This window comes from Pyrgilauda ruficollis, unplaced genomic scaffold (assembly GCF_017590135.1).
Source record: "Pyrgilauda ruficollis isolate IOZ18807 unplaced genomic scaffold, ASM1759013v1 scaffold19, whole genome shotgun sequence".
In the NCBI taxonomy this organism is placed as follows: Eukaryota; Metazoa; Chordata; class Aves; order Passeriformes; family Passeridae; genus Pyrgilauda; species Pyrgilauda ruficollis.
In genome coordinates, this window is record NW_024518095.1 from 9,667,954 (window position 1) to 9,689,740 (window position 21,787).

Here is a 21,787-nt window from a genome sequence, read left to right on the forward strand (position 1 = left end):
ATATACACAGAGCCCTGAACCTAAACCCTGGCTCTGAACCCCAAGAGAAGTTGGAGATTAGAGGACCTTTTATTGAACCCTCTTTCTGAGTGTTTCTGAATTTCAAATCCCTCCATTTGGGAGGACTTGACTTGACAGCAAGAGGCAAAGTTTTGGTTGAACCCGTTCAGATACATTTGAGTACAGTAGATTGGATTAGGTCTGTCATGGTCTGTGCCAGAACATTTTATACAGCTAATACTGAGCACCAAGCAAGGTAAGGCTTGCTAAGGCTGTTGACATGAGTTGATATTTGATATGAGTTATGACATTAGCGATGTTTTACACCAGCATCTGAATTATTCTAAACCCTTTAGAATAAGATTTCAAATCATTGTCCAGTTAACCTGGCATCATTTTAAGTGTTCGGCTCCTCACTGATATCTAGGGCATAACAAAATGGGCTGTTAGATAGAAGAGCTGATCCCTATGGTTCAAAAAAGTTTAGAACTTAATAACATCAAAATTCTAGATGCTTCTGACTAACGTATTACATAGCCCTCAGCTCCAAACAGTTCTTAATTGTTGTTTAACAGGTTTCTTCAGTAGACTGATATGCAAATGAGTGATTTCTTGGTATGTCATAAATATTGACAGAATGATACAGAAAGAAATATTAATTTCTTGCTAAAATAGAAGGGGAAATTAGATTTTATAATTAGTTATAGTTTGAGTCCTGTATGATTTGAGTCATGAAAGATGGCTTGCTGATTAGAGTGAGATGGTAGATGGAATGATGATTTGCCTTTTTTAAAGGCCAGTGTTGGTGTGCTGTTGTGTGACAGTTTCAGATAACATTTTCATTTTCTAGTTGATGTAAAATTAAAAATGCATTTGTCTATCTTGGTAATTATGTATTTGGCTCAATTTTTTAACTGCATCCAAATTGATCATCTTCACAATTAATGCCTTCACAGCTTGATTGTGCTTGGCCTTTCACAGCAATGTTGCCCTTTTTGTAACCCTTATTGCCCAGCAGTTCCAATTTTCTCCCTTCTCTCAAGCAGCCTTTGTTAAAGAAAATTGTTAATAGTAAAATCTGCAAAGGCAGTATGCTGTGTTCCTTCAAATCCTGCCTTAAAACTCACCTCTGTTGTGATGCTTGTAACCTGGCCAAGAAAGGCTAAAGCAGCTGGTGTGCTGTGTTCAGTTCTTACCGTACAAATTTCCTGTATGAAACAGCAGGAGTGAGGCATCAAACACCCCTCTGCAGCATGTTCCACTCTCCTCCAAAAGTGGTGAGGGAGGCTGTGGCTGTCATTGCAGGCATATGTTCTTTCTTCCTTGGCTCCTCAGTCTAATGGGATAATTCAGCCAAGATCTAATACACCATGAGAATTTGATTTTGACAAGAGGATTGACAGCCTCAGAAATGTGAAAGCCTGTCACCTCCCTGGAACTGGGGAGGCCTGCAGGTGCTCAGATAAAATTAGGATGCCCAGCATTCAGCCAGTCTGAGGTTTCAAGAGAGATTTGTTCCCTGAACCTGTAGATTTCTCATCTCTGCTGCTATTGTAGTATCTAAGACTGAAAAACGGGTTTTTAAGGAAAAGGCATGATGTGAACTTTCTCTGCTGGGTGCTTTCACAAAAGCCCAGGGTTTTAAATATTGGAGTAAGCCAAAACTAAGTCAGAAAATAGCAAACTTCTGTAGCACAAATGAAACTAGACAGTTAATTTTAAATGGATGATAAACACATGCATTTGTTTTTCTTACAGAAGCGTGGAGTCCTGAATAAACAAAGAGAAGAGAGTTAAGCACACATTCTCTATTGTGAACAGTAAGTGACCAACTTATATACTCTGAAGCTAAACATGACTTGCACCTCCTTTTAAATTCTTTTTTATTCTTTCATGTTTGCAGTTCTTCCAACAAGTGCAAGAAATTAGTGCAGTGAACATCTCTGCCTTGTATCCAACTTAGTTTCATTTCACAGGGGTAGACTTTTATAAATTCTATAATCATCTCAGGTAAGAGGCCCAGGTAATCCACACAAAGTACCTTCATTGCTGCTCATACTGAGAATATTATGGTTTTTTTCTCAGTAAAAATACATTGCAATAGAAATTGACAGTACCAAGCTAAAAACAATATTACACCAACATTTGCTCACATGTGAAATTTTGCACAAAAACAGATTACACCACTGCAGTCAGACCCAGCTGGGTTAGTGTAGGAGGAAAAGACTTTTATGAGTTTGTGTTAATCACATAACCCCTGGCTAATTGTTCTGAAGAGCCCTGGTCATAGCTGTGCTGTTCACTGCACAGTCCAACCAATCGCAGTGCATGGCTGCACTGGCCTTTGACAGCTGCAGCATTATCAAACACCAAGAAATTAAGATCGCTTACTGAGACAAGAAAATGAGCCACGTTTGTGTTGTGGGTGCTATTATTGACATTGTCCCTAGAAAAATATCTTAGGCTGCTGGTGAAGTACCAGTCATGACAAAGTAGAGCACAGACAGTGCTTTCAGTGCCAGTCCAAAGTAGTGTGCCCCAGGAAGTGTGGCTGATTATACGGGTGTACTGCATTACTGGGTGTTAACAGGTGGTGATAGCTTCTGAGAACCAGAGCAGGTGGACTTGGGTAACACATTTCTCTTAGCAGTTCCCCTGTGCTAGGTGCCAATAGAACCTGCCTTTTTTGTGGTAGGTAATTGTGGACAGTAAGTAATGTGCAAAGAATATGTGTCCTTTAGCATCATTCTGCTTTTAGAATATACATTTCGCAGTACAAGTTAAGGAATTTTAATGTTGTATATTAGATCCCTATTCATTTAACCAAACTGGTGCATGGAACAGACTAGTTTTGAATAGCTATAAATATTTAATATTTCTTGAGAAATAATAAAAATAATATTCTTTGTTGGAAAAAAATGTGTGTAAATCTCAATAGCAAAAAAATACCTGTTATATCTCTGGGCTGACAAGTTTGATGATGGGCTTTAACATGAAATGAAATGTGTGACATTTCACAAAGCCAAGGACAACACAATGCTTGTTTGTGAACCTGTATGGTTACAGGTTTACAATGTTTGTACATTGTACTAAACTATGTTACCAGTGGGCATCTTCTAGATATATAGCAAATGATACATATGTACCAGAGAATTCTAGAAAACTTCTCAAAACTCCTATTTATCTGTTCCTTTAATTTTTTTTTTCATTTCTTCTTCTTCCAGTCATACTTTCCTTTCATTTTCTCTTCTTTCCCGTGTGTTTCCTGTGGTTTATATTCCCTACATGCTATCACACCTCTTTTTACCCTTTATCTTTCCATTTTTTGCCACATAGTCAGTCTGCTCGAGCTTCACATTTTCTGCTCGCGTCTCCCACGTAGGGCCATCTCCTCTTACTCTTGGCAGAGCTGCATTGCAGAATGTTTCTGATCTTGGGCGAATTTTGAGCTTGCTATTTCTAGTATCAAATAGGTTCTCTGCAGACCAAGAGCGTTATTGCTGTTTTCGGGTCATAAGGCATAGAATAATGCCATATGCCTATGTCTAAGGAATTCATAAAGGGTTACATTGTAGTGTAATATGGGTCAGGTCTTGCAATTTTATTTGACATGTGGAAAGACACTGTGGAACTTTGGAAGTTGTTATTTAATGCTTGGGATACCTCCCACCTAATAAATTATGCTTTATGCCTCTGGATCTGAAGTTTTGGCAGCAGGTGACTGGTAGTTGCATGAAAAAGTGCTAGCAAGTCCAAGCAATTTGTATAATTCAACTGATCTATATATACAAAAAATATACAAATTGTTACAGACCTACTTGTAGGAAATAAATTTCACTACTGCAGACTCTGGAAGATCTTCTCCCCAGTTGTGTTTCTGTGTCAAGCAGCCAGAACTCACAGGCAGCTCTTTCAAAATAATGCGGATTTATTTGTGTATAGTGAGAAAAAATTAATCAACTATTATTGGTACTCCTTCACATACAAATTCTCTCTCTTCTGCTGGCAGAATAGGTTGACAGGACCTTTTCATATTATCCATGGTTAATTTTATCAATTGTAGTATTATGATTATAAACTACAAATTATCTAACATATAATGAATATATAATTACAAAAATGAAACTCTGCAGTGGTTATTTAACATTTGTGATGTGAAATTTATTCAACACTCTCTTTGGAATATACATGGGAAATTAGAATAATAAAACAGAAATAAAATTACTCTTACCTCTCATCCATCATCAGTGAGAAGCAATGTTACCAACTTGATCAGGCTGTACATTCTCCCATAGAGGGAACTTCATGTCTGGTACCTTTGGGCCTTCTAACAACACCCCTGAGAACTTCATACGTGAAGTAACCAGTCATTCTTCTGACACTGGGTTTGACAAATTGTAATTGTGGAGGTGTTTCAGAATACCTTTTTCCCTTCAACTTGAATTAAAGTCTAAAATTTAAAATATCTGGTGCTTAGAGGCAAAAAAAGATTGGATTCCCCGCATATAGAGAAAATATAATTAAAATCAATATTGTTCTTATTTTTTAAAGGATGAAATAAAAGTCATAATGTATAGTATATTTTGTGGGTTTTACATGTTCCCAACTTTATTTTAAGTGTAAGGGCCTTTGTCATTTGTTTGATATTGCAAAAGATTGCAGAAACCCTTCAAGGAACAGGGAAAAATTCTTGCAACATGTGTTCAGAAAAAGGTGTCCATTGTCCTCACATGGTCAGCAGCAATCAGATTTCATCTGCCACAACTTCGGTTTATCAAAGAAGTGGCAAATAATTGATGGCTGGTTGATAACAAGTTTTTGGTTTTTTTTACTCTTTTTTGATAAAGGCAAGTTCAGGTAATGTGACATAAATTAGGAGATTGCACGAGCACAGTACTAGTACAGGAGATGGATGGCCAGAATACAGACTCTACTGTGAGCAGATGAGAGGAGGCTTGGCCTGCTGAAAATTATTGTATGGGCAGTTTGACTCCATTATGTGTAGAAGAACTAAATTAATGTTAGACTTACCATTAGTTCATGAGTGTGCAACATTACCCTTCTTTGCCCTAATACCTATTTCAAAAGCTACTGTGTTTTATATTTTACCATTTATAATATTATATATAAAGGTATGTAATGTACCAGAGATGAAGTAGCTAAATGAAGGGCTTTTTGGCTTTGGAAGGGTCCGTTTTGTAAAAGTTGAATTTATGAGTATTCAAAAAGAAATGAACCTGTGGTTCCTGAATATTCTGTAGTAATCACAATACCCTTCCCTTACGTTATTATTTCAGTCTTTCATGCAATATAGTAATCTAGAAGCAGCATGGAAGTGCCCTCATTCCTTGTTCTTTGCCATTTTGTCACAGGTTTTGTCATTGAAAATTAAAATTCATGTGCATATACTGCAGGCTTAGATAAAATTGTTCATTGGAGTGTTTCCACTACCTTAAGTCTTTAATGAGGTCTTCCCCTAAATTAGTTTCACTCTTTTTTTTCCCCCTCACATACTGGAAGTATGAACTTCTGGTAAATTATATAGTAGCATTTGCATAATTTAAAGATTGTTTATATTGCTTCTCTTTTGGTTATCATTTCAAGACTATTCAGAAAAGTCTACTCTTTATGGCTTATATGCTTACAAAATTCTGTGCCACAAAATTTTATTTTTCTTTTCTTTTTATCATTCCTGTATTATAGACACCGCTTTGTGTTTTTTAATGTGACATCTCTGACATGGATTTAGATTCTGTACTGCTTTGAGGTATGCTAGTTCTGCAGCCTGATTTTTCAAAAAGGCTCTGTAGTTATAGCTCCCTGGGGCTTCAGTTTAGTTGTCATCTATCATTTTAACACTGTGATTGATTAGTCTCTACTATTTAATTTATCTGCTGCAGCTTCTAAGCTTTTTCTTTAATTGGTAAACACGTACCTTTCTGGACACATTTTCAAATTATGTGTTTTCCAGGTGCCCCAGAAGTCATGTAATCATCTTTTTACCAGCTAGGAATTTAACCATTTGAGCCATTTAATGGCTTCAATAAATATTGCCTGATATTTGTCTATTACTTGGAAATTTTGAACTGGAAATCTGTGTTATATTTTCCATTTTTCAATGTTATTGTATATATATTTATTCTGAAATACTAGTGTATTTACCAGCTGCTTTTTCGTCCACTAAAAAACATTAAAGGAAGTCAGCATCTCTTAAGTGTAGGAGCCAAATGCCTGGGTTGCTGCTGTGGCAGTAGATTTTAACCACCTTTGCACATTAGGTTTCAAAAGCAAAATATTAATTAGTGTAATTTGCTTGTTGGAATTTCAGAAGCCAGCTTCAGTCAGTAGGGTTAACATCCTTATTCTCCTCTCTTGTATACTGTGTTCCTGTACTTTGCTATTTTTAAACATCACATTGAATATCAACTTGGCTATGATTTTAAATCAGACTCTTTCAGAGAAATATCATTTCCATTTAAAAAAGGGTTGGTTTTTGGCGTTAAGTCATACAATGTGTAAACATTGCAGCAGTTCCACACAATTACTGAGGCAACTTTCAAGAAGCTACTATAATGAATTGCTTCTATGATCCACATATCAAAGAAATTTTAATGTCACATTTTCTTTGCTACTGCAGTTTTTATTATGGCTCTGTGTATTTTTGAATGGGGAAGTTGATAATTTGTTTAGGGTTTTTTTTTACTTTTAGTTACTGTGAAATATTTGTGATTAAAATCTCTCAATAAGAAGAATTATATGTGTCATCATAATGCAGCTTTGCTGACGTTGGTAACTGCTATTATAGTCCCATCTCTAAATACAATCAAACAAAATTAGTAGACATCTGCAGCATTGCATGCTTTTTGGGAGTAAATTTGTGTTCCTTTTTTGTTTTTGTTGTTTTTGTTTTTGTGAGAGCAAGCTTTAATCAGTATTTTGCTTTTGTTTCTAATTCTAAATCTTGTTGCGCAATGCCCTTTTAAAGACTACCAGGTTAGCTGTGGACACATACCTTAGTAATTCGTGGTAGGTCACTTCCAGCCCAAATTTCCAATAGGTCTTGGAGACAGCCTGTTCTGTCACTGTTCTTGTTGTGGCTTATGCTTTGATTAGGAAATAAGAGGATAGACTTTCTTGTCAACTCTGCTGTTTTGCATTTATGATACATGAAGCTTAACTCAAGAAATAACTAATATGGTACAATGGTTATGAAACATACAGCTTAAGATGACTCCCCTGTATGGAGTTGGTGATCACTAAGTGACATTATTTGGCAGTTTTGGATCATCTCCAAGTATGACTTTTCTCTTTAATTATTTATTTTTCTTTTTTAAAGTTTCATACTATAAAAGTTACTTTGAAGACATCTAGCCATCATAAGCATCTCATTTTGACTGCTTTCCCTATGCAAATGAAACTCATTCAAAAGTTTATTCAGAAATGAGAAAAGATGCCTCTTAGACCTGTTTACAGTTACATCTCTAAGTTCCAACTATATTGGCAACGCTTACCTGTGAAAATTGGAAGAAAATAGGAAATTCAGTTACTTTTCCATGTAAACAAAAATGTTTTACAAAACCATTAGCACATAAAAATATGTTTTCTGATGTCAGTCTTCTATGCTTATATTAATATCTGGAGTACATGAAATGGGGACAGTAGAATTTTTCTTGCAGTAAACAACTTTGAAAACACAGAATTCAAAATTTAATATATTTGGAAAGGCATTATTCATTGCATTAGGATTTTTGGGTGGAGGGATATCCATTAGAACAGCCTGAAATTAGGAGTGATTTGAAGTGCTCTGGAACATCAGATTCATCAGCAGTGTGTCTTCAGTGTGCTGCTGGTACACCTTCAGTTTTGCTCTTCAAGCTATAGAGACAAAGACATAGTTTTGCTGTGAGAGGACCCTCTGCATGACAGCTCTGAGAGCAATATTGATTGATGTCTTTCATACTAGTGACTCTTGTAGCTGGGCTAATAAATGAAACAGTACTTTGAGCTGAGAGCACAAGTTTTTGAACATGCTGTTCATAAAGCACATAACATTAGGTCATCTTACCAGTCTCACCAATTGCAAAGCTTTAGTCAATTTACTATAAATGCTGAGATTCTGTTTTTCCTTAAGCCATGTGCTTGGGAGTTTTTCTTGTTACTGCTCAATTTCTATGACTGCTTTAGTCGGTCCAAAATCTCAAGGTTTAGAAGTGTATATTTTATTGAAAGATGAGATTTTTATTCAGTTGCATGGATCCAGGGACTGAAGCTTCAAAAGATAACTCCCAAACATTTATTGCAAATTCTGGTGATACTGTGTGAAATGCATGATAGCCTGGAGGTCTCTGCTAGTACCGAACAGAGGTACACTTTGATCTTTCACGTAATAGGTCTCCCAATACCTTTTCATTTCTAACAGAAATAGTGCCCAGGCTGCTCTTATACCATAAGCCTATTTCACTCATCCTTATAAGTTGTGATGCCAAGTAAGAACATTGGTTTTAGGAAGAAGGATGAGAAAAATGGAATTAGATGGCATTTAGACTGTGCAACCTTAACTATTTTTGATGGTATTTGCTCTTCGAGTCATGTCTCAGCAGTTGAATCTTTAGTTTAAATAAAATTAATAACAGGGTCAGGGTTTGCTTAAAGATCTAATTTTACTTTAGGGATAATAATGTTTAAGACTTCAAACTGCATTAAGCAATTGGTTAATAAACCACTAGCTATTAAACTGTTAATTGTTTTTCCTGTGGGTAACAGGGATTCCTTTTGGATAGTTACAGAATATTGGGCAAATACACCCAATATATAGGTAGGTTTTAAAATGGGCATTACATCTAAACTTAATAGCTTTGTCCTTAGACATTTCTTAAGGAGAATAGAATCAGTGTCTTTGGTATTGAAATTTTCAAGATTTGTTAGTGGAGATAAATCATTTGCTTAAACTCTCTTGAGCAGCTTTCCTTTTCAAAACTGGTATGATGGCACACAGTAACTTTCTGGAGGGTTGGAATTCACTCCAGTGGTGAAATTGATAGTATTGTTGCTGGTGTGAAAAGAATAAGCTTATACCATCTCAGTATTGCAAAGACCTTGAAGAACTACAGAACTGTGTACTGCCATTCCTTATCTTACTCTTTCAGACTCTGAGACTGTTCTGAATATTGATTTGTCCAGTAGTTCAAGCTTCTTAGAAGGTGCCATTGTGTTTGAGAAATGTGTTCATTAGTACCTAGTTATTTTTGATGCATATTAAAAGAAGTTGAGATTATATCTGCTATTAAGGAACTGCCTCAAAAAAACCTTTTTCCTACTTGGTGGTTCCTAATCTTGAACATACCTGTGTAAGACTAAGTCCTACAAATATCAAACAGCTTTTCTTGCTGCCCTTTTTACAAATAAAAGCTCTCCTTGCCTCCCTTATTAATTCTCCTGGGAAAAACAGCAGCCCTTTCAAGCCTGAATAATGAGATGGGGCTAGGTAAAGGAAAGCTCTGGTATGATTATACTAATATAAGGCCTATATTGTTTCTTCTTCTGATTCTCCTTTCATCCTTTGTTCATATTCCCATTTTTCTCCCTTTACTATTTTCTTATTGGTTACTCTACCTAAGTCATATTGTCATAGAATGGTTTGGATTGGAAGTGAACTTGAAATCATTTAGTTTCAACCTCTCTGTCATGGACAGAGACACCTTCCCCTAGACCAGGTTGCTCTAAAGCCCCATCCAACCTGAGCTTGAACACATGCTGGGATGGGGCATCCACAGCTTCTCTGGGCAATTTTTTCCAATGCCTCACCAGCCTCACAATGAAGAATCTTAGTGGCGCTCCCCTGGATTTGCTTATTGAATCTTATTTGCCCTTCTAGAGCTACTTCGATGATACTCTTATGAGAAGACCCCTCATTAATGAGTGTCACCTAGTTTGTTTTCTTGTAGTTCTCATAGTTCTTCATCTCTTCATAATAGGAATTTCAAAAAGATAACAATAGGAATAAAACATAACTTACATTTGCTGGAGTACTGTAACTAGGTTGTGACTGAATTTGCGAAGAGGGGCTCAAGCTGGGATGGTGCCCATTCATGCGATCAGAAATGTGTCTAGACATAAAGCAGTGTGTACGTTTTTATGTGTACGTTCCTTCCTCCCCATGACCAGATATCTTCATGTTGTATTATAGAACAGTGAATGAACCTGAGGTTTGTATTTTTCCCTCTGCAAACATTTCTTTCTTTAACGTAAGCTCAGAGCAGTTTGGTTATCTCTTTATCCCAGTCAGCAAACTGTCTTTATAGCTTTGCTCCTACTTCTTCCTTTACTACCTGCTGTGGGTATGGGACTATAATGTTACATTACTTCAGATAGAATACAGTAAATTTGTTTATAAATGATACATGAATACATTATCTTTATGCCTTTTTTGTTGTTGCTGTTGTTGTTAAACCCTTAGCTTTAGCATGTACTGCTTTCTTCAAATTATCTACCTATAGCATGCAATGTCTGATTTGTTTGAAGAGCTTCTGATTTCTGCTGATCAGATATTTTACTCAGAGCACCAAAGAAACCCATGTTTGTGTGACCTTTCTTCTTGGATGCACATGTGCGTGCTCTCTTGCTTTTGCTGTCTCTCGCTTTTTTCCTCTGCTTTGCTGGAACGTTATGTCCTCGGTTGTCAAATTGCTTTCTCTCAGTTAAAATTCCAAAGCTAGATTGAAAGAAATCAACCCAGAAACTCTGGCAGATGAGTAATTTGTATAGTGAAACTGAATTTTGTGAATCTTAAATGAAAAAATGTGTATTATTTTAAAAGTACAGTATTAGGCATGTGAAGAAGAATCTCTGATACTTGGTATGTAAAAAAGGAGATATGATAAGATTATGCAACCTTGAGGGGTTATTTGAATCGTCAGCTTGTTTCTAGAGGGAAAATAAAGCTCTGTTTTATTAATCCTAATTGTCCTTTTATTTGTTGCCATATATTATATCAGGTTTGCAGCATCTCTTCAGCATTAGCTTCCCAGGAACAACATCACTAAAGTGCAGCTATCAGCCAGCTGAATGCTACAGATACCACCTGAAAATAAATATGGATAATTAAGCAAGGTATTGTTTTTCAGAAACAGCACATGCACTTCTGTGTAGCATTAAGAGGAGAGTTTAAAATTGTGTACAGGGTTCAATAAACTGTTGAACAATTTATTTACTAATAAACTGTTTTTTGAGTTCATCCATTGGTAAACAAAAGAGGAAGAGGCAGTTTATGCATTATAGACTATTGTGAATTGCATGGTAGAAGGGAAGCCGTTAACACTAGAACTGTATGACGCCTGTGAATCATTGCTACTTAAAAACACCATGGCTATGAAAATGTATTGAAGTCTTCTCTCAGGATTCACTAATATGTTGATTGAGATATGAGTAAAGGCATTTCCATGACCCTTGACACCACTGTGTTGCCACACTTCACGTGTGGCTTTTGGGAGGTGAATCATCATTGGCCATACAAGACGGTTTAACTTTGCCTGTTAATAGATGTATATTCTGCTTACCAAAACGTTGCTTCATTGGTTTTTTTTTTAGCTTAGAAGTACAATATATATGGTGTCACAACTTCTTTAGCAGGAAGTTATGACAGGGTAGTTAGGCAATTCGTGTAACATTTTGGAAGTCATCAATTTAGAACAACTGGAGCTGCGTCAGTTGATTTTATACTATGGTGCAACCTGCTGTATGAAAGTTATCTCAATCTGGGGATTTAGAAATGCTTTTAAGGAAACAGTGTTTATATGTAAGTATTCTTAAAGTAACTGAAGCACTTCTCGTGGGAACAAGCAGGAGAAAGAGAAATCTGGGTTTAAGACACAATTTTTGATGTCACAAACAGTCAAACACTCAACTGATCCAAGCAAAAACCACCAAAATTAGAGAATAGGAGCAGTCAAGAGTATTTCTAAATGGAAGCATTCATCAGCTGTCACGTTGCTGACTTTTTAAGTTCAGTTATCACGTTTGGACTTGGTGTGGTGCCAGTAAAAAGGATTTGCTCATTTATTTTCAAGTGATCAGAGTATTTTTTAGGCCACATGTAGAAATAGTTAGAAAATACAGTAGGCTGACTGGATAAGAAAGAATGGATTAGGTACTTGCAGGGAGGATGAAAGTTCACAGTTATTTAGATTTAAAAGGTATCTCCATAGGAACTGTATTCGCTTAAGATACTTAGTATATGTATTATTAGCTCTTACTTCTCTGATTGGGTGAAACTTACTCTGTTGCCTAGAATTTGATGTGACTTGTACCATTGATTTATCTCAGAAACAATGAAAGACTGAAATTGTAAAAATAAGATGAGCATGGTGGTGTTCTTTGGTAAGTTAAGAAGTATATGTAGGAAAAGAATATGGCCAAGAAATACATTAAGGCTGAATATTTATTTATTTACATCTGAAAGATGTAAAAAAGGTGTAATGAAAAAGTTATTTGCTACCAGTGTGTTAGCTATATTGGTAAAGCAGAGAAATGACAACTCAGATCTAGAAGAATGAAGGTATAGGTTTTGTCAAAATATTAGTGAGCTCTAGATACTCTGATAAAAAATTGCCTCTAGTTAGTTTTCTTGTCGTTGCCTTGACCTTAGTATATTTTCTGTTGAGCTTCTGTCATTTTCATTCAAAATATGACTAGCCATTCAGAAAGCTTTACATTTTTCTTCTAGACTGTGCCTGGTTAAAAAAAGTGGAAATATTTGGCAGTGACAAATGTTGCCTGATCTGTAGGCAGCAGTTACTGTAGTCTGAAGTGGCTGCCCCAGGTGTTTTCACAGTTAGGTGTCTGTGGTTTATACTGATGCTTGCTCACATACTAAATGATGTCAAGTGTGTTTCGGATGTATAGATTTTGTGCATGGCTAAAACACAACTCTAATTCAGTTGGGTTTTAGGGAAACTAATAATGGTACATGCACATCTCTCAACTGAAGTACCTTTCTGGAGAGCAGACTGAAGCAGCTTGACTATGTAAGAGTATGTATTTCTGAGGGTTAAGACTTGACTTTCTATTTCTTTTAGAGAAAAATCTTTTTTTCTTGGTGAGCACCATCTTTTATCCCTCTTAAGGCTTTTTGATAAGAGCTTATCCATAGCTTGGTTGCCTTGTCATTTTCTGATGCTGCTGGGGGAGCGGGGCCTCTCTGCTGCATGACGTTTGGACATTTGCTCTTTTTATCCCTGGAGCAATGGATTGCAATACAAGACTTTGCTTGAGAAATCTGAAGTTGCTTTGGTTTTGGTTGGAGTTTCATTTATTAATACTGCTAATTGTTTTATCACCTTATAATGGGATCACCAGTAATATGCTCTGCAGTCCTTATACAATTCATGGGAGTTTACATATTTACTGTAAGTTAACATGTCCTCCGCTCTGATTCACTCACTTTCTGTGGTCATGTATCCCTAGTGCCTTGTTAAGTCATATAAATAAGGTATTCTTCACATTAGCAGTTCTAGAAGTGAATAGTTTACAATCACATATAGAAGTGGCAAATGCTTTGAGTGGTGCTCGGATATACTTCTCATGTGTGGAGAAGTATCCAGCAGATTCCAGGCTGTTAAAACAGTGGGATTTGTGGCAAGGGGGTGATCCTGTGTAGTACATACCTGCTGGCACAGTTTGCAGTGCACTGGAAAAAATTCTGTCTGGTGGAGAAAAGTTTTGTGGCAAACATTAAAACTCTATTCACTTCTCACAAAACTCTTAATTTAATTTTTGAAGAGAGGTTTTTTCTCTCCTTCAGTAGAAAATAGAGCACATTTCTACTGTAGTTAATTGTTGGTGCATGGTAGGATGTGATTTCTAGCTAGATAAACCTTGCTAATAAAGATACAAAGTCACTTCTAAGGGATTTTTCTTCTGTTATGGTATGTGAGGGTTTTCCTCTGTGATTTTTCTGGCGCTTTTTCCCCCACTTTTTGCTATTTCCTCATGTTGTGTGTCTTACTATTTACGTCTTTACATTTAGTGTTTTTTTATTGTGTTTGGGTATGCAGGTATCTACCAAGTATCTGTTAGTAAGTAAGTAATACTAAGTATTGTCTAAGCTTATGAGTCTTGAAACTTTTCATCTTGAAAATAGCTACAGAAACAGAAGACCCTTTACTTCAAGAAAGTCGTCGCTCCATTTGTCAGTCACCACTGTGGGATGGGCAGTTGCCAAAGCTGTCACACACAGAGCAGGAAGTCAGATGCCCTGGCGTGGTCTGTCTGTGTTTAGCTGTGCACTCTTATCCCACCCACTCAGGTGATTTGTCTTCATGCCTGGATGTGGAAACTCGGCACTGTTTTCTCTCGTGCGTACAGTGAACAACCCTTGCTGTCAGGACAATCACGCAGTTCACCCCCAGGTTACAGTAATGCTACTTTTCAAACTAGCAGCTGTGTGTTACTTGAGGAAAGCCCAATAGAGGGTCCTTCCCCAGAGACTGAGCCTACCCAATTCAAAGCACTGTGTGATGCCTTCGAAATATAATTGCTAAAATGGCACCCATTTATTTCAGTAAAGCTGTAAGATACACAGGTAGATTTTTTTAGCTGTTTAATTAAAGATGCATATCTGAGGTAACCTAGCAAAAGGCATTTGCCTAATTAACTCCCTGTAGTTCACCATTCTGTCAGTTGCTGACAATTAGTAAATATTTGGTTTGTTTAAGCCTTATTTCTCCATGTGAATGATTTACATATTTATGATTAAGGAAGAAAAGGTCAATTATTTTCCATGTCTTCAACGATACCTGTTTGGACTTTCCAGGTCACAGTGCAGCCTAAACAACAGCATGGATATATGAAACTTTGAATTTTCTCCCAGTATGATGTTTTAGCTGCTGACTATGAGAATCAAAAAATCTACCATTTTTTCCCCCATACAGAGGGGTTAAATTCTGTAATTCTGTGGTATTCTGGAAGTGACAAAGTTGTGAGTTTATTTTTTAAATTTACAAGTATGTTTTTAAAAGTCTGTTTTTGTAGGGCCTGTTCAGAGTCTCTTGAAATTGCAATACATAAAAGGGAGTGAATGATGGTCTTTAATAGGAGTGAGAATAATATGTATTAGCCCTATATCAAAAGTCACTATGTAAAGCAGTTGTATTTTGGACTGTATATAATTATCCCAGTTTCAGAGGGGGTTACAGGCAGCTGTGAAAACTATCAGTTCTTATTGTCTGTGCTGTTATTTTCTATTCCACAGTAAAAGTTAAATTCACTCTTTAGACCTAAATTAATATTTTATGTTAAAGCTTGAGGAACAAAGAAAGGGCTTTTGGGAGGGAAGTGGTGAAGTTTATATGTATAATGGAGAGCTGCACTAAAAAAGACATTTTGGTTAATGCTGGTTCCCATGGTTACTTGCAAATAATTATGCAGTTTTTAAAACACAAAACACTTTTTGCAGTCTTACTTCCAGGCAGATAAGTGCTCAGCCGTTAGTTATAATTAGCTATATAAGAAGTAAATTGTTAAGCCTTGATCTTTGAAATTCATCTTAGCTTACATATGTTACATCTCTACATACGCACTGCATTTGTATTGGCTTCACTAAGGTCAGATTTCCCAGTTAGGCAATTCTGTCTGGCTTGAATAATCTTGAACTTGAATAATATCAGGTCCATATCATAGTTTTTTATTACCTCCACAACTTTTACAGTAGGCTGTGAAAGTCTTTAAAGAAAAGTTATTATTTTCTAAAGCAGCATTTATTTTACATTTAAGAGTTCTGGTCTTTCCTCTTAAGGCTTTTTTTTTTTTTTTTAAATTGTGTACCTAATTTTATTAAAACCATTTCAGTCCAGGAAACCACAAAGATGAAAATGCATCTTTCTGTGAAGCTTGGTCATAAGAGACCCCACTGTTCTGTTGCACTTCATTAATAACAAATGAAAGTTTATCTTATTAATAATAGTAGTAATATGATTATTATATTTGCAGTACCACATTAGCATGATGTGAAAAATAAACAGATTAGGCTGACCTGCCCAAATTTTTCTAAATTAACAAACATACTGGAAGTTTTGCCTTCCTAAGTCCCCTACGTTGCCTGTCTTGGAACTGCAGAGTTCATGTCATGGCAGAATTAGGAAAGCACAGCAGATCGCTTAGAACTCACACTGATCACAATTCTGAACTTCTGTAGTGAAAGGATTTTGACACTTACATATGAAGAATTTTCAGGTGATTCTTGCTGTTTAGATATGTGTGAAATCTTTCCCTGTTTGCAGCATTATTTTTATGATTTGTCAGAAATAGGTATAACAAGAGACGTCATCTCACATAAGCTTCACTGGTTTCCTGTTTTGTCTTGTCATTTTTCTACAAAGTTTTTTGGTATTGGAACAATAAATCACAACTTATGTAATTAATATGTGATAACATATTCTATTTGACCTTTTATTGTAACTTTATTTCTAAAGTATAAGCATTCAATTTCTAAATAGATTAACTGTTTTTTTCTCTTTCAGTTCAACACAGAGATTTGGATATACAGTAATTGATTTCATAGCACTTTGATTATTTTATTTTGTGATTTGAAGTCTTAACATGTTAGTTTCTCATTACCATGAGTTGTGATGATGTTTTTAGGATGATGATAAACCATTAAACAATGCGGATGTGTATTTTCTCTACTTGGTCACAATGCTGCTTCCACATTTTGCGCACTGAGAGGGAGGCTGGTACCATATCAGCAGGTGTCTGGCAGAGGAAGCAAGAGAAACATTTTGATTGACTCCGAAGCCTTAGAATCACATAATCATTCATTTTGGAAGGAACCTTGAGAGGTCTTCCAGCCAGGCTTCCTGCTCAAAGCAGGATCAGCTTTTGAGTTTAGACCAGATTGCTTGGCACTTTCTCCAGGCAAGTCTTGAAAGCCTCCAAGAATGGAATTTCTGCAACCCTCTCGGGCAAACTGCCTAATTATCCTGTTGTGGAAATGGGTTTTTCTTTTCATGTTCAGTTTGAACCTCCAAGTTTCAGTTTGTCATGTTCTCTTGTTCTTCCACAGAACACTTTATGTACAAATAAAAATCATTGTGATCCATAAATACAGGTTACTTTTTGTGCTACATGCAACTGGAATAACAAAGTTTGTCATGTCATGTTTTCACCTGAATTTGTATACAAAAAGTACAAATTGAAGTATATAATGTATAAAATTTAAAAATTAGCTTTTAAGGCAAAATCCAAGAATTTTCTCGTTATAAAACTTTCAAGGATGGTATTTTAATGTTAAATATTCCATACCTAACTTTTAAATCTCTTGGTTTAGGCCAGTTTTATAAAGGTCAGTGTAATTTTCACAAATACATTCTTTTTCCATCTCCAGTGGAAGAGTTCTCTGTCCAAATGTGCACAAGCAGATTCTCAAAATGATGCTTCTCTTACAGCTTTTCAGAGCTGCTGCATTATGAGATCGCAGCATCTGGGCTGCATTAAGAAAAATATATTTGGATTTGCTATGCAAGCAAAATGAAACTTCTTTATCACCAATAGATCTTTCATCCTTTATCAGTCTGGAAAGCTTCCAGTTTGAAACTCTGGAGAAACAGATGTAAAGCTTATCTGGATTTTAGTAATATTAATGAACTTGAAAGGGGATTGTAGGCATTTCTGTCCTCTCAGTTCTTCAAGTAGGGAATAATAGGAGTGACCACACAGCTATGTAGCATGAGTTTGAAGGGGGCATGCCATACTTTCTTCACCAAAAGTCATCATTTCTTGTGTATTTTTGTTACTAGAAGTAGCTAGTTCCTTACTAAGTCTTAAATTCAAAAAGCTAAATTAGGTAGCTTCCCGCCTCCCAAAAAAACCCCCTCAATCTCCCTATTCTGTTTTTATTTTTCTATGTCAGTATACTCCTCTTCACACCAAATTTTCACTGAGGAATCTATTCCCTTTTAAGCGTTCACTTAATGGGCTTGCCCATTTGGACTCCTGTCTTAATTCTATGCTCTGTGTTTTCTTCTTCCATCCTATCTTGGTTCTAGTTTCTTGTTGCCACTTTCCCCCTCCAGTCACATTTCAGCTACAATATGAGATTGCAGCTTACCCATTTTGCCCCGGAAGATCTTATGAGCTTAATTTTTCCTGAGCCTAAAACTTAGCTTGAAGAATTCCACAGAGCTCACTCAGAAAAATACTGGGTTGTGGAAGGCTGAAACTGCCAGACCCAGTTTGTGTATGTGAAATTACACTACAGTGGACAACAGAACCATACTCCAGAATCCTCCATGTGTTAATTGACAATTTCTTGTCATACTGAAGTGGAAATGAAATTGAGCTTTTCACCTCAATTCCCTTGCATGTTTAAAGCACAGACTTTGTTCAGCTAACTACTTGCTCCCTTGTAAGTGCTTAATGTTCATTCTGTATGTAATTTGATGCTGGTTTTACCTTGGAAATCAGAGTATTTCACTGTGGTTGGTTTCCTCTAGGTTTTTCAGTGAAGCATAATTCCTGTATTGCACGTGTCAGGAAGGCCCAAGCAAAGTGGCAACTCTCGTTTTCAAGTTTGCACACTGAAATCAATTCAGTTTCAAAAGATTCATGAAGAAACAGAGTATTCCTTGAATGAGTGCCTGTGATTTGTTATGGAGGTGTTTGGATTGAAATTATACGTGGACAAATTAAATGTTTACAGTGAGCTAGTGGGTTACAAATAAATGCACTTTTAATGGCTTGAAAAAACTAGCCTTCAGCTTATTTCCATGTGTCAGAATAAATGAAGTAGTGATCTGATGCAATGGCTACTTCAGGTGAGAAAACACATGGAGCAGTCTCCAGAATAATCTGAAAACATGAGTTCAGTATTGTCTAAAAATAGTGCAAGTGAAATCTGTGCTGTCATAACCTATTTCATTGTGTATTAGTGTTTGTCTTCATATATGAGTAGCAGCAAAGTAGAATGGAAGGTTAGTGAATATATAATGAGTATGAAAAGGTCACCAGTACAGACAAAAAACTAATTTTTTTTGCAAAATACGCTTTGTGTTGATGGATTTTTAGATATCCGTTCAGAGTTTTACAATAATGTTATAAACAGGAGTTGCTGAGCCTGGGTCTAACATATCATAGCAGACTGCATTGTCAAGTGATGTTCTACAGATGATTTAAAGTTTTACAATTTCATCGTATCATGTTTCATTATTCATTTTGTATCCAACCAGTAATGCAAGAACAACTGTCCTTTTAACATAGGAAACAAAACACATTTTCAGTCCTGTGCAAAAAAAAAAAAAAAATTTTGAAGAAGATTAAATTTGGATTGTGGGTTGTGGTTGTCAACCAAACACAGTCTTTCTCCCATTGAGATATGTTTATATAAAATTATCCTGATGTGTTGGGGAGGGAAGGAGAGACAGAGAGAGGAATTGCTGCACATTTATTTTTCTTTTATGAAAATATGTATGTTTAATATGTATATTAAATCATTCATCTGTATCTGTACATCTGTGTATATTGATACATGTAAATTCCTCTCCATGAGAATGAACACTTCCTCCAGTTTATCTTAGAACTCCATATTAATAAGCTACAGTTAGGCAATGGTGACAATGCTGAAAGTAGTTCTTGATGTTTAATTGCCACAAATCAGAGTCTGAAATGGAAATAATTTAACATGGAAAAGGGTCCAACAAAATTTCTGTGTACTTTTCATACAATTTATTAAATCTCATCATAATGTAGTTGTCTTGGTTTCGACCAGGACAGTTATGTTTTTGGCAGTAGCTGGGAGGGAGTGTGGCTGTGGGGGGTTGTGACTTGAAGATTTTTCTATACCACCTCATCTCATTGCCGGCGGGGGAGTAAGGGACTCTTGTTTCTGAGAAGAAAGGTGTTCTTTTCAGTGGGAGAAAATGTGATGGGGAAGAGCTGGTCATATTATGAAGGGCTTTCTTTGTAGTTTCCTTGTGTTACACCTTTTTTTTTTTTTTTTTAAATTGTTGCTATTACTAGCTGTATCTTATTGCTATTTCCAGTAAATTGTTCTTATCTCAACCTGTGATCTATGCCTTTTGTGCTTCCAGTTGGAGGGGAAAGTGGGAGTGAGTGGCTGCATGGTTTTTTCGGGACTACTAATATGGAGAATACCATTCCTAAACCACAAAATTATACTAAACAGTAATATATCTACAATGCATTGTAGATAGCCCCATACATTGTCAGAAAACTACAGGTTTGAAATCAAACATTGAAAAATACAAATTGCTAGTAATAAGTAAGCCTTTCCATTGGCCTCAGCATATGCAATTTTAGTTGCATGATCATATAATAACTTAAGGCAGAAGGTTCCAGAATAAAAGCAAAATGCAGAATGCTCAGAGAAGCAGCAGATGCTCATACTTTTATTTCATCCTTGTTGTTTAATGGGATATTCATGTTCTATTCACATTTTTCTCTGAAGATGGGATTGTTAATGTTTTTCTCTGGGCTTTTCTATGATACTTAACGTTATTATCTAGTAAGGGTACTTGGATATAAGAAAGTTGCAGCACCCATGTGAGAGGAGGAAAGGTTTTAGTTCTGTTTTACAAAAGGGTCAGTAAGGCACATAATGTACAAGATGTGTCCATTCATTTTGTGTGTCCAATTAGCACAAGACCTTTAACATCTTGATTATTTCAGAATGCTACATTTTTGTAGCATAGAATGCTTTAAAAGCCTCTCTTGGAGGGGCTTAAAATTGAAAGGAGGCAAGACACACTGTTAGCAGATTCCATAGTTATTTGTGGAGAGTGGAAAAGTGCTGAGAAACAGTTCAAAGCCAGGTACTGGTGGGGAAACACCTCTCTATAGCATTGCTCTTTGCTTCTATTTGTACTGCTGCTGTTCTCTGGATTTCTTCCACCTATAATAGTTAATGTCTTGACACACAGAGTCTTCTGTGAATTCTTCATGCTAGCTTGTGTGCTCTTTTCTATACTGTATCTGGCTGCTCCTTCTTGCTTCTGTCCCGGCTCACTTCCTGCCCTCTGCCTCTTCATTCTCTTCTCTGGCTCACATTCCACCCTTGGCTATTGGGCTGGCCTCTAGTTTCCATCCCTTCTCCCTATGCAGTCTCTTTGCCCATTGTTGGTTCCAGGGCATACAGACCTATACATGTTGACCAGCCATCCCCATAGAAGGTGATTGATACCTTCATCTATTCTTTCAATCTGTGTGATTGAAAGCTAGTCAAGTCGTGTTGTTCTTTCTCTTATTGCCTGGTTACCTGTAATGCTTCATAAGAAAAAGTGCGTCTTTTATTCTGAAATTCTGTATGTAGCAGTGTTTCTACGTTTTCTCCTTCTCTGCAGTACAAATGCTTCATTCTTCCAGTTCTGAGCAGGAAAAGTTGATTGCAGGTGGAAATTTGGTTGATAGGGATGTAGCTGCTGATACTTTGTCTCTACTGCAAATAGATGAACCAAGGACTTTTTTTTCTACAGGCATGTTGATTAGACGGATTTAGACACTTCACAGAAATCAACACATTTCTGGTGCCAGGCTGAACCTTCTGCCAGACTGGAAACAGGGGGGAGTAAAACTTCTTCAAAGATTCATGAGATTTCTTTTTTTCTTAAAATGTCTTCTTCCCCTAGTATTATATTTTTAATCAATTTGAAGAAGATACCCAGTGTGTGAATTTCAACAGTTTTGGCATAGCAAACAGACTCAGAAATAATCAGAACTATTGGCAGTTCATAAGAATAGGTCTGAGCTTTTTGCCTATCATATAGCGTTTAAAATTGTTTTG

At 36.3% G+C, this 21,787-nt stretch overlaps 1 protein-coding gene across 1 annotated transcript in view; it reads left to right on the forward strand.

Moving 5' to 3' along the window:
• Positions 1 to 1,785: 1,785 nt before the first annotated feature.
• SYT1 (synaptotagmin 1) overlaps positions 1,786 to 21,787 on the forward strand; it is a 212,648-nt gene continuing 192,646 nt past the window's right edge. Inside the window, exon 1 of the mRNA XM_041465580.1 lies at positions 1,786 to 1,820. The gene's annotated coding sequence lies outside the window, so the exon portion shown is untranslated. The remainder of the gene's footprint in view (positions 1,821 to 21,787) is intronic.